General features: G+C 41.6%; 1 protein-coding gene across 1 annotated transcript in view; it reads left to right on the forward strand.

Moving 5' to 3' along the window:
* The window catches only part of ppfia2 (PTPRF interacting protein alpha 2), a 281,112-nt gene that overhangs the window by 16,845 nt on the left and 246,185 nt on the right, over nt 1–18,082 (forward strand). The window lies entirely within an intron of this gene.

The raw sequence follows: 18,082 nt of genomic DNA on the forward strand, positions 1-18,082 counted from the left end.
TCTGTATTAGCTTTGGTGTGATCTCATATTACTGCTTTAAAGAGGTTTGAAGTGTTCAAGCAATACTTCATATTTTGAATTAATTCAGCCAGAAAACCATTTCAACATCTGCTTTTTTTTCTTTGTCTCACCCTTTGGCCTGTAGAATAATTTGAATTAACCCACTTACACTTCTTCATTCGATCGTTGGGTGTCTGGGTGTCGAGATGTTACAAATATACCTCTACCAGAGTCTGTCTTTTCGAGGTTTTCATCTCAGATTTATCTTAGACTGTAGGTTTGAACTCAGGGTTAGGTGCTTTCCAGCTCATACTTTAGCCTCAGGGCTTTTTATTTTCTTCAGAAGTTACACAGTGGACGTAATATACAGTTGAGAGTACAAGACAAGAAAGGGAAAACTTAAGCACTACAGAATGCTGTTCATAGATTTCACCCAGAGAAAATAAAAAAGACGTCTTTCCCCATTCTTGTTGGAATAGCAACCGTCTTCCTCTCCTGTCCAAACGTCCGCTTCATTTCAGGAGAAAGCATCCAGGGCTGCCAAAGTGAAATAACATTTCCATTATCAGACAATTTCACTGATGTCCACCGGCAGTGGAGGCTGTATGGTGGCGCTGTGGTGATGTATTGGTTGTCATTGTGTAATGACAGAGTTGACATAGTGTTCTGGTGCTTTTCCCGTCACCTGGCTTAAATTAGATGTCACTCCTGCGATTGGGATCCTCCCAGCGACGTCCTGGCACAAACGATTCCATTAATTAATCTGATGGCGTCTTATTGGCCTTTATGATTATCAACATTACTCTAATGGTTTATGAAGAGGTTTGTTAGGCCTTGGTAATTATACAGAGGCATTTAGTGACGGGAAAAGTGGCTCTGTTGTTCTGCTGTTTAAAATGCAGGAGATCAGAGTTTTTGGACAATAAGAGAAAGCTTATTTCAAAGAAGCTGCCACCACATTTTGTGCTGGTGTGTTATGAAGGTCTTTGCTCTTGATTAGGCTGACATAAGTTTGCCTGCATCGGACACTTCTAAAGGAGCTCTGCGTACGATTTAGGGGGATTTAGTGGCGTCTAGCAGTGAGGATTGCAGATTGCAACCAGCTGAAACTTCTCCTGGTTAGAATTCTTTCAGTGGTCATTGTTCATGAAGTTTTAACCGGGAGCCGAATTTTCCGCAGAGGTGTCCTCCTCTCTAAATCAAACAGACCAGGTGATTATAACCAGCGAAAACTCTGAATGAAGCAGTTTCACCTTACAAATCAGTGTTTTTCTAATGCTGTTTGGCATATCAGAGATGTGCTGCTAGCCCAGCGTCAGCGTATTTGTGCTCGTAACTTAAATTAAGATCCAGACATCCAGTAGGTTTTTACCGGGAGCAGAATTATCCGCAAAGGTCTCTTCCTCTCTTCCTGTTTCTCCGATACTGTTTGGCATGTCAGAGATGTGCTGCTAGCCCAGCATCTGCTAATGTGTGCTCAATTTTCTTTTGTTGATAATTTAAGATCTAGACCAGGGTGTCAAACACACGGCCTGCCAAAGGGTCCAATCTGACCCATTAGACGACTAGACTAAGAGGTGCCAGGTCTCAGGAGCAAGTTAAACAATGCGTTGCCTACTTCATGTAAAATTCTGCTGCAGAGGCTTTTCCACCCTGACCAGAATACAGATCTCTGATATAACAATGAATACTTACTGTGACCATGTTTAAAGATATTGCACACTGTGCAAAATATTTTTGATCAGCAGCTTCAGTTAAAAAAAATCTGTATCAGGAAGTGTGTGGATAAATGCACATGTGATAACAGTGACAAGCAGACTGAGTGAATGTGGAAAAACTGAGACATACTGTTGAAATTGCAGTTATTTTTCTTAAGACATCTCAGGCTGTTCATCTGTTTTAAAGAATGGCCGTCTACTTATAGGTTATTGTACGATGGTTTTATTGGTCCGGCCCATCTGAGATTAAATTGGGCTGTATGTGGACCATGAACTAAAATGAGTTTTAAACCACTGATCTAGACGTTCAGGAGTTTTTACCATCAGCCAAATTATCCACAGAGGTTTCTTCCTCTCCAAAACAAACAGACCACATGATTTAAATCAGTAAAAACATTGAATAAAGCAGTTTAACATTACAAATCAACGTTTTTCCGACGCTGCTTGTTGCGGAGGGGCTGCTAACTACAGTCGCTGATGTGAAAACGCAAATGGCCTTATCTAGAGTTTTGTTTTGTTTGTCCGTTCTGGGCTACTGTAGAAATATGGCAGTGCAAAATGGTAATCTCTTTAGATGAGGACCCGCTCCCTATGTAGATAAAAACGGTTTATTCTAGGAGTAACAAAAACACTACAATTCTTATTTGTAGGCGATTATACACAAAAGAAAACACCATATCTGCCAATAAATGCTCCTAATTGGTGCAATTTCTTTCAGAAACATTGGAAAAAAAACGCAATAAGCAACTTTGTGAGAGATGTCTCACAAATTGCGAAAAGAGAAAAGATTATTTATTTATTTATTTATTTTTAGAAAAAAGAAAAAAGCTAGAGAAAAATTATTCTTAGATATTATTATTATTATTACATATTTAAAATTATGGCTCAGAATTATTGTAAGTTTTTCGGGTCATTTACTTGTTTTATTCTGTTTTATTTTTTAACTATTTTTCTTGTTTTTTCTCATTTTTACTAATTTTTTCTAATATTTTTTTGCTAATTTTTGGGTCATTCTTCTTTTATTGCTCCTTGCCTTCTCTCCACATTTTTCAAAGCACTCAAGCCAGTTAACTCAGGTTTCAAAGGGTTAATACAGATCTAATTTCGCAGCAGTTGTAGGGGAGCAGCATTGTGGGACGATGCTCTGATAATCATGTAGTAGGATTCTTAAAGAGGGCAATAGGTAGCTCGCAGGTCTTTCTCCAGCCTGTGATTGCAGAGGAGGTGGTGAATGAGAAAAGAAGCAGCAGAGTTTCTTTTTAAAGACAGAAGTGGCCTCATTTAGGCGATAGGCAGGCTGAGAATGTGTCTTTACTGATATCACTCCTCTGTTCCTGAAGCCCGGAGCGCTGGCAGGATTTGGCGTCGGCCCACCACAAACTTCCCTCCCTCTTGTTCTTATTCCCCTTTTCCCCTCTCTCTGTCTCTCTCTGACTGTTTCTGCTGTCACTGCCTTTTCTGTTATGTTGCGCTTTGCCTTGTGTCTCCCTCTTCTCCTCTACTTCTCCCCTCTCCCCATCAGAGGTCACGGCTCCGCTACTCGTCATGACACTTTCGACTGATCGGAGTGACATTCGCCTTCCCCACTCGACGCTTCCAGGCAACACCGCACCCCCCCCCTTACATGCATAACAATCCAACAGTGCCCCTGTCCCTTCCCTGATATGCGTCCCCTCCTCACCCACTGTCCCTTGTCTTCTCCTTCTGCATTTCATCAGGCCATTTTGCTGCAGAGCGGAGGAATGGCAGAGGCAACCATTAGCTGCATATGTGTCATACGCCCATCGCTGCATGACATGCCCTGTATATATTAAATTGACGCCGAAATGCCTCTGCCTTGTATTTGAAGTAATATTTTGAAGGCTTGGAAGAAAGGCGGCTCTGAAAAGTTTCCTGCAGTCAGCTTTAGAACGAAGGATTCTTGTGGTGACTCAGAGTCTCGGTGAAAAAAGTCATAAACATAGCAATACGCCCTGAGAAACTTCTTACATCAATCCTGCATATTATTCCTTTTCTCTACTGATTCAAGTACGTTCCAAACACTTGTAGTTGTTGCCACAAAATTGCTGACTTGTACTCGTGAGGCTTCACTGGATGTATGTTTAATATCTCATTAAAAATCCATATCGTGATACTTGCAATATTTTGGCTCGTTGATATATTGATGTCATACTGTTACCCACGGCAACAACAAGCATGGCTGAAAGCGAAATTATTACCGATTCCACAGTGGTTCCAAAAAGAGGAGCAGCTTCAGTAGTGTGGAATAAACTGTGGCGTCCTGAATGTTTTATGAACAGCCCCGGACTTCTCAGCTCAGAGGGAACTCAGTCAGCGGCTCCTCTGGCAGCAGCTCAGCGTCTCTCCTTCTCCTCTCACTGTGTACATGGAAGTCGGTGTTGTCAAGTAATTTTTGTCATAAACCTTCGGTAATGTAAACCTACCTGACGCTGGTGGCTCAACAAAAAACTCCACATATGTGAAAGTATGATAGTTGTGGTATCATAACAGCCTGTCACAGGTTACAGCGTGATGATTAGAGGAGAAATGGCAGAGCATAAAGGTCCAGGTGGAAAAACAACAACTCAATCATTTAGGATTTTACTAAAAGAAGGAAATCACCTGTTGATTTATATATATATAGATCCCAGGGGACATTTTTTGTATTTGGGAGCTGTTTAAGTGTGTAATTTGTGTTAGATTTTCTTTATTTTCTATTTTCTTAAATTGATAATAAAATGTATTCTGTTAACTAATTTATTATATCGTCAAGAATATCGCTATCGCAGAAATACCCTAAAATATCGTGATATTATTTTAGGGCCATATCGCCCACCCCTAGTATAGATACGATTACAGTTATTACAGTGTTTTATACTCATGTCAGAATCCAAACCTCTTGAAAGTAATCATCTTATTTTTTAAGGGGGTCATTAGGGAGCTATTTCAACCACAAAATGACCATTTGTATATAATTTACTCACCCAGTGTTACCTTGAATTTGTGAAGAAAACTTTGTTTTTCTCGCATACCTCCGGTGAACGAATAATCCAAAAATGGAAAAAAATTCTTGAGGAATTGAAGTCATAAGGGTCCGCATTTAACAACAGCAAAATTACATCAGAACATTTGTTTACAAACTCTCACACAACTCGTGCAGTATAATCTAGGTCTCATTTATCCAGTCATATGCTCAGTACTTCCCAAACAGACAGCGCTTTCCAAGGGCGAACTGAACTGAAAGGGAAACTTATTTATGCCAGACTCCATTGACAAAAACTGTAATTTTACCTCACTGAACACAAGAGCTGTAGGTCTGCCACTGCCTGGATTAATTAGTTAGGTTGTGTTAATTTGTGATTTTGGGGTTTTAAAGAGTTAATTCGCCTTCACTTAAGTCACACAATAACACAAACTAACTCACTGATCAAGGCAGCGGTAGACCAGCAGCTCTCATGTTCAGTGTGGTAAAACTACTGTTTTTGTTAATGGAGTCTGGCTTTGTAGAAAGAATCGTCAGAAAGCGCTGTCTGTTTGGGACGTACTGAGCATACGACTGGATAAACGAGACTTGGATTATACTGCACGAGTTGTGTGAGAGTTTGTAAACGAGTATTTTGATATAATATTGCTGTTGTTAAACACCCTAAATGGACCCCTTTACTTCAATTCAGAAGAATGGTGGCTGTTTTTGGATTCTTCGATCACTGGGGAGACATATAAGAAAAGAAGGTTTTCTTTACAAGATCAAAGTAACATAGGGTGAGTCACTGATTAAAAAAAAACAAAAAACAAGATGGTCATTTTTGGCTGAAATATTCTTAAAGTGTTGTTTTTAAGCAGCAACATTGGGCAACTTGAGGAACAGTGAAAAAAGTTTCCACAGATACGTAGTATAGCTGAGACGATTAAATGATTAGCTTATTCAAGATCATAGGTTTGGTTTAGTTAGGTTTGGGGTTTGGGGGTCCTCCGCCAGAGGGTTTTGAGCATCAAACACTTAATAACAGATAGGTAGACTTAAACATTCCCAAAGAGGACTGTTTTTCCACAGTATGTGAATTATCCATTCAATACATTAAATAATAAATATAATAAATATTTTTCTCAATAACCACTATCAGTTTGATACAATTTAGTGTGATATACATTCTGAGTGTTTTATTTTACCCTATAACAGGTGGTAAAGTCTATTCAGCAAATAAAGCGACAGATTTACCCTCGACTTCATCTCTGCTGCTGATGCAACATGCGTTTCATTGCACAGGGTGAGCAATTTGTTCTTGCCTCTAACTATAAGCCTCTCTGGGAAATGAGGGGCACCGCTGTCATCCGAAAGCCTGGTGTTTTTCCGTGTCTTGCATTATTCTGGCTTGTTTCCTCTGCTACAGTGTATCTGGAGTCACTCTGCTCGCACAAAGACTCCCCGCTTGTACTCGATAAACTCAGTTTAGAGAAAGAGATAGGGAAAGACACAAAGAGTGTGGAGACAACCCAAAGCCCGCAGCGCCGCACACATGTGACCCTCCTCCCATCCCCCAACGCCCCCTGTATCGTGACACAGGCAGGCGAGCTGGCAGACAGGCAGCGTTTCCCCGTAGCACTCAGCTGTGCGTTACTGTACTCGGAGGGCCCTGAGGGGGCCGCGGGAGCCTTCTCCCCATGCTGTTTATTTACTGTTGCCAAACATGGTCTCTTGTGAAAGCTGCTGCAGATGATGTTCTCAACAGCAGTTTCCGCTCCTGCTGATCCTGGTCATTGGCACCATGCTGTAGTCTTCCACAAACACAGACTCAAGATGTAGCCATACAGATGCTTCTAAGAGGATCCTCTGGAGGCAGGAAGATGTTCCTATGTTTGATTGTCTTTAAGTGTCTTTGGCTGTAGCCAACCAAAGACAATCTTGGTCGAGTAGAGTCGCACATAATCTTCAACTAATCGATTAGTCGTGGGAAAAAAAACCTGCACGTTATTTTTACTTCTGTGGTGGTGTGTCTGTGTCACTCTGCAGTTACACCTCCAAAACACTAGTCGGCGGCAGAGGACTGTGTTAAGTGCTGTAAAGTTTAGTTCAAATCAAACTTTATTTATATAGTTAATTCAAAACACACATTAAACATGGCTTAATAGAGACAGTTTCAAACACAAGTACGGAAATTGGCTTCACTATAAAACGCAGAACTGACAGACAAAGACTTGTCTTTATCTGGACACATTTCCCCCACCAGTACGACATGCTAACGTTATTAGCACAAGTCTAAGGCATTTTACATTGTATAAATTAGCCTAGCATCTAGCGATCTTTTCCTCATTTCATACGAAACCAGGGACAACAGCAACATGTAACAAAGGTAACAGCACACAGTGTGGCTCCATTACAACTCACAAGGTTCACCGACAATACAGCTGTCTTATACTAAACACGTTTTCCAAACAAATACAACATTAGCACAAGCCTATGGCATTTTACATGGTATACATTAGCCTAGCGACGAGCGGAGATTTCCTCTGCTCATATGAAGCCAGGATAAATCACACACAAGACTTAAAATGCTATTTTAGTGGAGGCTTTACTGTCTTCACAATTTATTGTTTCTTATCTGTGAAATACAAGTAAATACAAGCTTCGTTTCCACTGAAGGAAATGGTGTCAGCTTACAGAAACTGACAGGAGGTCTGCCTCACCGCAACGCTGAGCGTGAGGGTGGGCGAGTCCAGCGTTCTGTCAACAAGTTTTCACAGGTAACTTAGCCTGTCCCCCCGCTGCAGGAATAATGGATTAATCCTGGAAAGCTATTGATGTAGCACTTTTCTCCTTATTAAAGTAATACGGCGATTATTCTACCAATGAGAATTTGGTTGGATGAGAGCATAGCGACCAAATAATCGACTAGTCGACCAGGAGACTACAGCCCTAATGGAGCCAAAGTTTTGTTTTTTTTACCTGGCAAAAAAGAGAGTGATCAAGAACAAATCCTGGTTCACATGCTGTATGATGGTGCTGGATTCTGATTATCTTTTATTATGGCCTTTGTGTTTGTGATTGCAGATGGCCAATCGCCAGAATAAATGTACGTTTGTGTAAATTCGTTTCATTTGTACGTTATCAGTGTTGGGCAGTAGCGTCACTACAAGTAGCGACGTTATGAATTGAACTGTATTTCTCAGTTATGTCACAACTTTGTGAGTCAAATGTCTTTTCGGTAGTGAAGTTAACTAATTGACCGAGTAGCACAGGAGCTATTTTTCCCAGGGAAACGTCCGAAGTGCAGCGGACTGTTTTTCTGCAGAGGTCTGGATAAAGTAAGGAAAAAAAAACTGAGGATAAGTAATGTGACTAACACCAGTGCCACACCGAGGCGTGTAGACGAGGCGAAGCATTTGACATCACATACGAATCCGCTGTTTGCTGCTTCTGCTATTGGCTTTTCTTGCCTCTGATTGGCTACATTGCACTTCTTGATGCATCTCTCATGTGTCTTGCCCACAGACTGTATATATTTAGTGGATTTGCAGTGGAAACGAGGGCAAAGAAAAGAGCCAGAGAGACGGAGAACAGTATTAAGAAGGAAAGAGGAGATAGAGACATACTGATGTCATGTGTTTATTTGCAGGACATGTCCATGATCTAATGTCCCAAAAAAAGAAAAGCTTTAATTTAGGTCTGTTATTTTTATAGTTTATATTAGTCTTTTTTTATAATGGTTTTATTGACTGAATAATATATTTTGCAATTCTGTTTTAGAATTACTGACAGAGAGCCGACTGAAAGAGGCCAAGACAGAGAAATGCATTAAGTAGGACGAGAAGAGAAAAAGGCCGAGAGCAATAGGCTGACTGATGATGTCATGTTATTGGAGGACACGTTCACGGTCATAAAGTCTTCAAAAAAGTTTCTAGAGTCTGTTATTGTTGCCCGCCTATTTTTCCTATCTTTATTGCTGAGAAAATGCTGCTTTGATATAAATTAAAAGAAATAAATAAAAGTAGCTTTGCAAGAAGCAAGCTACTTTTGATATTTTCTGGTAGCTTAGTTTGCTACATTTCTCTGGTGATAGCTTCAGGTTAGTGAAACATTAATGCTGTGGTTAATGCGTGGTTACATTCAGGCACAAAAACCACTTGGTTATGTTTGGAAAGAGATTGCTTTGGTTTAAAATACCTAGTTTGGTGGCACAATCCTGCCTTGAAATGCAACAATTTCTCAGCAAAAAACAACCCCTTTTCATTGCACTATCCCAGCAGGAAACAAAATGATGTCCCAGTAAAAAAAACAACAGCTTTTTGTGGCACTATCCCTGCGGCAAACACAGCCACTTTTCTTGGCATTATACTGGCAGGAAATGCAGTGAAGCCTTGGTAAAAATCAACAAGTTTTCGTGGCACTATCTTGGCAGGATACGTAGTGATGTCTCGGTAGAAACAGCTGCTTTTCATGGCTTCCACATTCCCAGTGGAAAAACAGGGATAGGTTGCCAAAAAAACAACCAGTTTTGTCATTTGTTTGCCTGCAGTGGTCTGCAGCTTGGCAGCTGTCTCGCCTAAGTGCCACACCATCCATCATTCCCTCCACCTCCCAATTACAAAATCAACTCATGTACTACCTCATTTTAGAAATGTTGATATAATTCATATGAAACCTATAAATGAACAGTATCAGCATTTTCGTCTTGAGACTGAGCCGCCTAGCCCTCATGGTCGGCAGGTGTACTTAAGCTCATGGGAAACCCCAGAAGCACAGCTGACCTTTAGATGTAGTTAAGAAAGGAAAATTGCATGAAATGACAATTTAACAAGCTCTGTAAGGGTGTGGATGTGAAGTAGGGAGCCATTTGTGTTTTTAAAATACACAAGGGAATGTCCACGAGACATGTGACTTTGCTAGTTGTTGGTTTGCGTTGCATCACAGTCACTGCTCTGTGATTTACAGCTGCGTTTTAGTCGTACACACAGCCACGTTTAAACAGGGTAATCGCTCTGTTGTGGGGTTGATGCAGTGTGATTATCATATCTTTATCATAAAACATTTATCTTACGACAATTCTTATCATCACTGTTTTCATTCAGATTTAGATTCACAAATGTATTAATAAAGAATCTAGTAATAACATTAAATCATGAATGAATGTGTGGAGGTGTAAATCTCGCCTATTGGACACTGAGGAGCGGCAGCGCGGCCTCAGCTCCCCAGGCGTTGATCCGAGCGCTCTCTCTGCCCGGCCAGGCAGTAATGAGATACCAGCCCATTGATCACTCGCACACCGATGTTGTAATGAAAGCTAAGACTGCACTAGATTACTGTACAGAGCAGCCAATTGATCTGTGGTTTGCTCATTCATGACCGTCATACTGGCCTCGGTAGAAATTACAACAGTGTCTTTCGTGCAGCGTCTTTCATACCAAAGGGTGATTGAGCTCGGAGACATGATTTGATTTCACACAGCAATTACAGGTTCATTTAAAGATTAATAATTAGGGCGGTTGTGGATTTATCTAAAGGGTAAGCACTATGTACATCTGTGGTGTCTGGTCATTAGCGCCCTGCTTTAAGTCAATGATCCACCGCTCCACCTCCCTGTTTATTAATCATACATGACACGGCCATTCGTCAAAGAGTCTGGCCACAGGCGCACGACCATGTCCACCCATCCTTCTTAAAGCTTCAGCCGATATCACCAAACGAGTGTTTGTAGTCATGGAACGTACCACTCTGTGGACCTCCGTGGGGGTGAGTGAGGATGCCATGGTGATGGGAGGAGGGAGAGGAGATGGTGAAGCTCCCTGACAAGGGCAGAATGTGGAAGCGAAGATGACTAAGCTTGTCGAGGCGAGGGGATGGGAGGTGAATCCTTCTCCTCTTTGCTTTCTGATGATTTTTTTCTCCTCTCCTCTCCTCACCGCTTCCCTCCTTCCACCCCCTCCCTGTCTTTCTGTTGCTTGTACAGGAGCGCCTCTGGGCTCCAGCAGTCAGCCAGTCAGCTGGTTTCCTCCGCCAGAGCACCACATGATTTTCCATGATTACTGTTATTGTTTGTGCCCCAGTTCACGCCGCCTGCAGGCTAGATGTGCAGTTGATGCGTGGCAAGAAGAGAGGAAGAAACTGTACAAAGACAAGCAAGAGTGGGTTGCACAGGACTTTACCAGTAATGACGGCCCTTAAGTAACAATTTCTCAGTTTCAGAATACATGATAATACATCATAAATAACATAATCGTGTGTGGAAACTTTCATTTCTCTAAACCATAGATATGTAACAGTTGTGCGTTATTATATAGTGCATATTTTAATGTGGTTAATGTGTGGTTATGTTAGGGCAAAAAGGCTGCAATGTGTTACTAAAAAAAAACAACAGGTTTTGTGGCACAAACGCCTCTGTAAATGCCGTGATGTGTCGCTAAAAATCACAAAGGTTTGGTGACACAAACATTGCTAGAAATGTTGTGTTGTGTCACTGAAAGACACCCAGGTTTGGTGGCACAAACGCCACTGGAAATGCTGTGTTTTGGCACTGACAGAAACCCAGGTTTGGTGGCAGAAATGCTGCAATGCGTTGCTAAAAAAAAGCAGGTTTTGTGGCACAAACGCAGCTGAAAATGCCATGATGTATTGATAAAAAACACCCAGGTATGATGGCACAAACACAGCGAGAAATGCTGCCATGTGTCGCTAAAAAAAAAAGATTTGGTGGCACAAACGCCACTGGAAATGCTGTTATGTGTTGCTAAAAATCACCAAGACTTGATGACACAAACTGCTGGAAATGCTGTGCTGCGTAGCTAAAGACACCCAGGTTTGATGGCAAAAAGACTGCAATGTGTCACTTAAAGGGCCAGTGTGTAAAATGGGTTGAAAACAGTGACATCAGTGGTCAAATTCTAGATTGCAGGGCTCACTCGCTCACCCCTCCCGTCGGGTAAATGACGGTGGCCTCGTAGGGACAAAAAGCCTTGCGCACAAATTTTTCAGGAGTAGGTCTATCTAGCAACGAGGTGAATGTTTATTTAGAAATCTAAACCATGTTACGATATTGTAATGAATCCCTCAGGAGCAGGAGACCAGAGGAGCGTTCGGGAAAAAGGCCCGTTTATTTGAGCACTCCAGAAACTCCGGTAACACTCCAGGGGGTAAAAGACTCCGTCCCAAACTCTGACTCTTCTAGCGTAACAGACACACTTCATAACTTTACACACATACTCGTTTACCATGCTGAGTGGGGACCCCCCTCCCCTCTCTGCTCCACCAATCTCCAGCCCGCACACTGACTGACAGCGTAGCCGGTAAACAGAGCTCAGCTGTTTATTTAGCCTAGCAATATCTCCGGACTATAGTAGCTGCAATGGACGACTTTGAACGCGATTTTGAAGAGTTTCTTGTAGCGGACACAGACCCAGAGCCATACCTGTTTGAGCCGGAGCATACAGATGAGGAACTCCATGTGTTTGATGCTGAGCGGGCGAGAAGAGAGGCTGAATGCACAGAATGGGATTCGGTGCTACTGCTACCATCGCTGGGGAGATATATCATCAGGAGGAAAAGCGCCGCAGAGAGTGCATCACAAGGAGTGAAGTTGCGTCTTCTTTTCCTCGCAGATGACGGTTCGGGTTCATTCTCTCCTGTTGCGTGGTAAGTGTGGTCCATTCGCAAACTTTATAACTAAAAAAACTTTTCACTACTCTCTATCGACGAACTACTAACACTCTCTGCTGTTTCCTCCTCCTTCTTCCTTCCTTCCGCTGTCTTCGTTGGTTTATTTATACACGCGAAACGCGTTCTCTGGCTGGCTGGATTGTCCGCTCGGTCTGCCGTACATACATGGCGGCGCAAGATGGCGACCTCTCTAAAGCAAGGCCCTTGCTATATATATATATATATATATATATATATAAGCATAATTATAAAGCTACAAAAACCAAACGAATTTTATTTTATAGCGATCATACACTTGTATAAACATATTAATGGGTAGAATATCCAGATTCAGATTCAGATTGACAATAAACCATGCCAAATATTACACACTGGCCCTTTAAAAAAAACAAAAAAAAAAAACAGGTTTTGTGGCACAAATGCCTTTGGAAATGCTGTAATGTGTCACTAAAAATCACCAAGATTTGATGACACAAACTGCTGGAAATGCTGTAATGTGTAGCTAAAGACACCCAGGTGTGGTGGCAAAAAGGCTGCAATGTGTTAATAAAAAAAACAAAAAAAAACAGGTTTTGTGGCACAAACGCCTCTGGAAATGCTGTGATGTGGGTTTGGTGGCACAAATGCTGCAATGCGTTGCTAAAAAAAGCAGGTTTTGTGGTACAAATGCCACTGGAAATGCTGTGATGAATTGCTAAAAAATGAACCAGGTTTAGTGGCATAAACACCGATCGAAATGCCGCGGTGTCCCTAAAAAATACCCAGCTTTGGAAGCACAAACGCCGCCATGTGTCGCTAAAAGAGACCCAGATTTGCTGGCACAAACACCGCTGGAAATGCTGGGAAGTGAAGCCAGAAAACATCCAAGTTGAGTGGCACAAACTGTTGCAAATGCTATTTCGCTAATGAGCAACAGATTTTGTTGCTTTTTGGATTCTGAACACTACTCTGCAGCTTGGCAGCCATCTTGCCTAGGTATCATACCATCCATCATCTCCACCTCTTGATGACAAAGTCAGCTCTTATATATGAAACCAGAACTACATCACTTTGGAAAGTATTATATGTGTATGAAACTTATCCGTGGCTTGCAGAATGGTGCATTGCCAGTATTTTTCTCTGGTGACTGGGCTGTGAAAAATGTAGTAGTTCATTTCTTTATGTCCTTGGCCATCTTTCGTCTAATATACTCACGCTGATCGACAGTGGTAGAGTATTTTTCAATTTTCCTGTCTTGCAGGCGTTGATTCGCAAACTAAAGCCTCTCTCGTTTTTTCTGCTCAATTTACCCCCAAAGCCTTGTTTTTCCTCTCCTCCCTTAATTCTTTTCTCCCTTTAATCTTCTCCACATTGACAGAAGCAGGGATGGGCCCTTGGCACACAGCGTATGCATCAAGTGTCTGTAATGGCTCTGACAGGGATGCTTGATCAATACCCTTGAAAGTTTAGTTGAGTCTGATTAGGGAGACGGATCTCAGCCTCCTCCGGATGAATCATCACTGCCGGTGTCGATGCCGAGCGCCGGGTGTTGGTTGACCGGTGTCTGACAGTGAAACAGAAGAAGGGGATGAGGTGGGGGTTCTGATCAGACATGCGGAGGTGACAAGACAGTGCAGAAGGATCTCCTGCAGATGTAATTATCTCTCTAATGAACAGCACAGTAGGGCACCGGAGTGGTGTAAAGTCAGGAAGTTGCAAGAACAGTAGATCAGCCTAACAAGGAGACAGCAGCTGCTCGCATACAAAGTCGTCTTTTGGGTTATTCAGTCTGTGTACTCAAAGATCACTCTCAGAATTTAAAACGCTAAAGTTAAAGTCAAAATATTGAAATGATGTTTTCACTTTGCATTGATGATACTGGATCACTGATCATTGAATCCAGATCGATGGATCGTTACACCACTAATATTCAGCAGTGTCAGTAGTGAATATAAAATAACACAAAAAAGATGCATAGGATACTACTACTCCTTCAATTAAACACAACCAATGACATAAAAAACACTCTTGCCCTTATGACTCCCTACAAAAGATCTACATGATCCTGGAGGATGCGTTCCCTTCTCTGGACACAATCTGCAACATCTTACAGCAGCAGTAAATACGCCATTGTGCGAGTCGAACTATGGGAAGCAGAAAAAGGTAGTGGGCTTGTAAATAGCATGATCAATCACTAATTATTGGTTAGCATGGTTACCACTTGACATAATTGATTCCAATGAAGTGTTAGTGTAGTGCTTATTTCAACAGACCATAATGGTTTGGAAAATAATTAGGACTGTCAAAATAGAGCATTAATTTTGATGAAGTATTCACATAAAAATAAAGCGTTTAAAAAAAGATAACGCTGATTAATTCCATTCCGTGGTGCCCTTTGACCCGGTGCGTCATTGAAGGCCACAGTGGCTTTGTCGCATGATGGAGGCAGACGAGACGACGCTGTTTCTGCAGTAAGGAATTTTTGTACCATCGGAGCACTTCAAGCTGTAAATATCACCTCAACACAAAGCATTTAGCAGCGAACCCGAAGGTCCGAGCTAGCACAGCCTCTGATGCTAGCGCTAGCAGCTGGCCTTGTCAAGCCACACTCGACCAGGCCGACTAACTAACTCCCTTACAAAATGGATTGCAATGGAATGCTGAACAGTTTTGGTGGTAGACGACAGGGGGACAGTTTTGTCCGAAATCCAGCAGCTTCACTACGACACATCTGTCAAAATTCATTTGAAATTCATTTAAATTTTTTGAAATATTGTCACAGCAAAAGTTGATATATGCGATTAGTTTAGATTAATTAATTGCAGAGCATGTGATTGGTTATATTAATTTTTTAATGGCTTGACAGCCCTAAAAATAATGACAATAATTATTTTTAAAATTTATTTAAATGTGGAAATATTATTTTATTTTATTTTTTTATTATTTTATTTTATTTTATTTTATAAGGGTTTCTGTAAATGTGCCAGGGTTTCAACTGCTGTCCTTTGGCAAGATGTTTTGAAACCAAATTGAAGACTAGGGATGTCCCGATCCAGCTTTTTCACTTCCGATCCGATACCGATATTACAGCCTTGAGTTTTGGCCGATACCGATACTAATCTGATCCAAGCGCGTATTATACATATTCACTTATTTTGTTGTCAGTCATGTTAGCAAAGGTTTGATCAAGCAATATTATTCTAACAAGAACAACTACTTAATCAGGTTAGTTAGAATGATCCACAACAGTTGGTATGAGAAACTGACCTGTTTATTGTTAACAGGGTTAAATAAACAAACTTTAAATTTGAACATTAACATTAAATAAAAAATATAGCTGGTTTGCTTTGGCTGCTTTGGCCCCTTAATAAATAAAAAATAGCTTAACACCACAAGACATTGTTGACATTTAACAAACAATGCAGCCTTTCCTTTTCAGTTATTTTTGTAGTGTTTTTGTAGTCCATCCATGGCTCCAATTTCACTAATTGTGCCCAAAACAGTGCCATCAGTGCTCTTTACTTAAACAGTAAGAGTGTAAACCAAATAAAAATGTCACTCTCAAAAAACCAGAGCAGAAAACAAATAGTCAGTTAACTAAGTTGACCGCTACTCTTCCTACCCTCTGTGTATCTGCCGTCTGCATGCTGGCCTGGTGGATTGATAGTAAGAGCTGGAGCGGATCATTGGAATGGACTGCTTGAATCGCGGAGCACTGGGCTGGCCGGAAAACCTGGAGCGGATTCCGTGAAGAACTGGATCGGAGTTCTTGGATCGGCATTTTTCCATGCAGTCCGATCCGATGCCGATGCCCGTTTTTTGCTAGTATCGGCGGCCGATACCGATCCGAATATCGGATCGGGACATCCCTATTGAAAACTAATTTGAGTTTTAGAATATTATACAACTATAAAATTGAAGAAAACACACAAAAAATGTTATTTTGCACAAACATGTCAGAATGCAAATGTGCCCACGTGTGCTCTGTGTAGATTCTGTTCTTACCGGAATACAAATCCCAAATCAAAAATCATTGGTGAATGTCACAATCTTCATGAAAACTGCGTCACAGAGTTTAAGAAGAAATTTCTTCTTAGGAACAGTTAAGAACAAGGCATTTTGTTTGTGAATGATCCCTTACAAACCTGAATCAGTGTTGATGCTACAGATCAATAATGAGGGTTGATGGCGAGGGAACTGTCTCGTTCCTAGATGACGATGAATCGTCTTGTGTTCACTGTTTAATATTAGCTTTAAGTGTTCTCGTTGGGGACGAAGGCAGAGCCGCAGCACCCGTCGCTCAGGCTGTCTGCAGCATTGTGGAGATGGCTCCACAGACAGGAAGTAATTACTCAAGCATGACAGACCCAGTTGTAGGATGAAATATTTGTTACTGCTAAGCTGCAGCTTTTAGTCGGCAATTGTAAGGTATTCATTTTTAATCTGGGGCTCTTCCCATACGGCATTTATTTTAAAAAGAGGCTCCTTCCACGTTTGATAACACATTGTAGAAATAAACATTTGAAGCATCTGTAGGGGGTTACAGAAATCTGAAGTCTTTCAGTGTAATCGATCCATCCAGTCCAACATTTATCCTGGGATGAATCTTAATACAATATTTATATATCGAGGCTGTGGTCGGTCCATAGTGTCCAATATGAAGCGGAGAAGTGGAACGAGAAGTTGGGAATGTGAGTGAAGATATTGCAGGATATATTGGTTTCAAATTTGATGCTATTGACTGAACACCTAATTTACAATAGTTGCTGTGAATGCCTTTGGCTTTAAGAGTGAAGACTACGCTCCACCATTGCTGTGTTCCAGTGGTTATCCCATAGATGCCGATGGCACAGATATTCATCTATAGTTCAGAGTTGGATTCAGTCAACTGGCTGTACGTGATGAAAGATGTGTACTTTATGATGTCATTTTGATCCATTGTAGGTTGAAGCTGTGGAGCTGTGCGGAGAGTGTTGGACAGTGTAAGAGGTGAGGGGCAACTTGTAATGCAACTTGACCCTACAGTATATCGTGTTGTCTAAATTTATATCTTGCTTGAAAATATATCGATATATCATACATAGTCGTTATATCGCCCAGCCCTAACTTTAAGACATTGCAGAGGCGACGTCTTTCCACATACGGGCTTCCTTCGCCTTTCAAACGGGGCAGAGCTCCGTGGGAAACAGTAGGAGAGACACAGCCTGAGGGGGAACCGGAATCTGACACAACACAGGGAGAAGCAGGTCCGTGGAGCTGTGCGCCGGACGAAAAACAAGCGTGTCGCACCAAATGCGCGCTGCTAAGGGTTTGTGCGCACAAAAGACGCTACATCTGAACACCCCCCATGCACACACACACGCTTTAACCAAGGCGGTGGCCAAAATCACCCAGGCGGCCCGCCTTTGTTTTAGATAGGCAGAAAAACCCTGAATTAGTCTACATGCAGACAGCTGTCATTTCAGCTTATTAGTAACAATTCACTATCAGCCGAACTAGCTTGCTGTCCTTGTGTAAGACATAACGTTAGTGACGGTGGATAATCAATCAATCATCGATCAATTTTATTTATAAAGCCCAATATCACAAATCACAATTGGCCTCACAGGGCTTTACAGCATGCGACATCCCTCTGTCCTTTGGACCCTCGCAGTGGATAAGGAAAAACTCCCCAAAAAAACCCTTTAACGGGGGAAAAAACGGTAGAAACCTCAGGAAGAGCAACTGAGGAGGGATC

Source organism: Epinephelus moara, chromosome 23 (assembly GCF_006386435.1).
Source record: "Epinephelus moara isolate mb chromosome 23, YSFRI_EMoa_1.0, whole genome shotgun sequence".
Classification (NCBI taxonomy): domain Eukaryota; kingdom Metazoa; phylum Chordata; class Actinopteri; order Perciformes; family Serranidae; genus Epinephelus; species Epinephelus moara.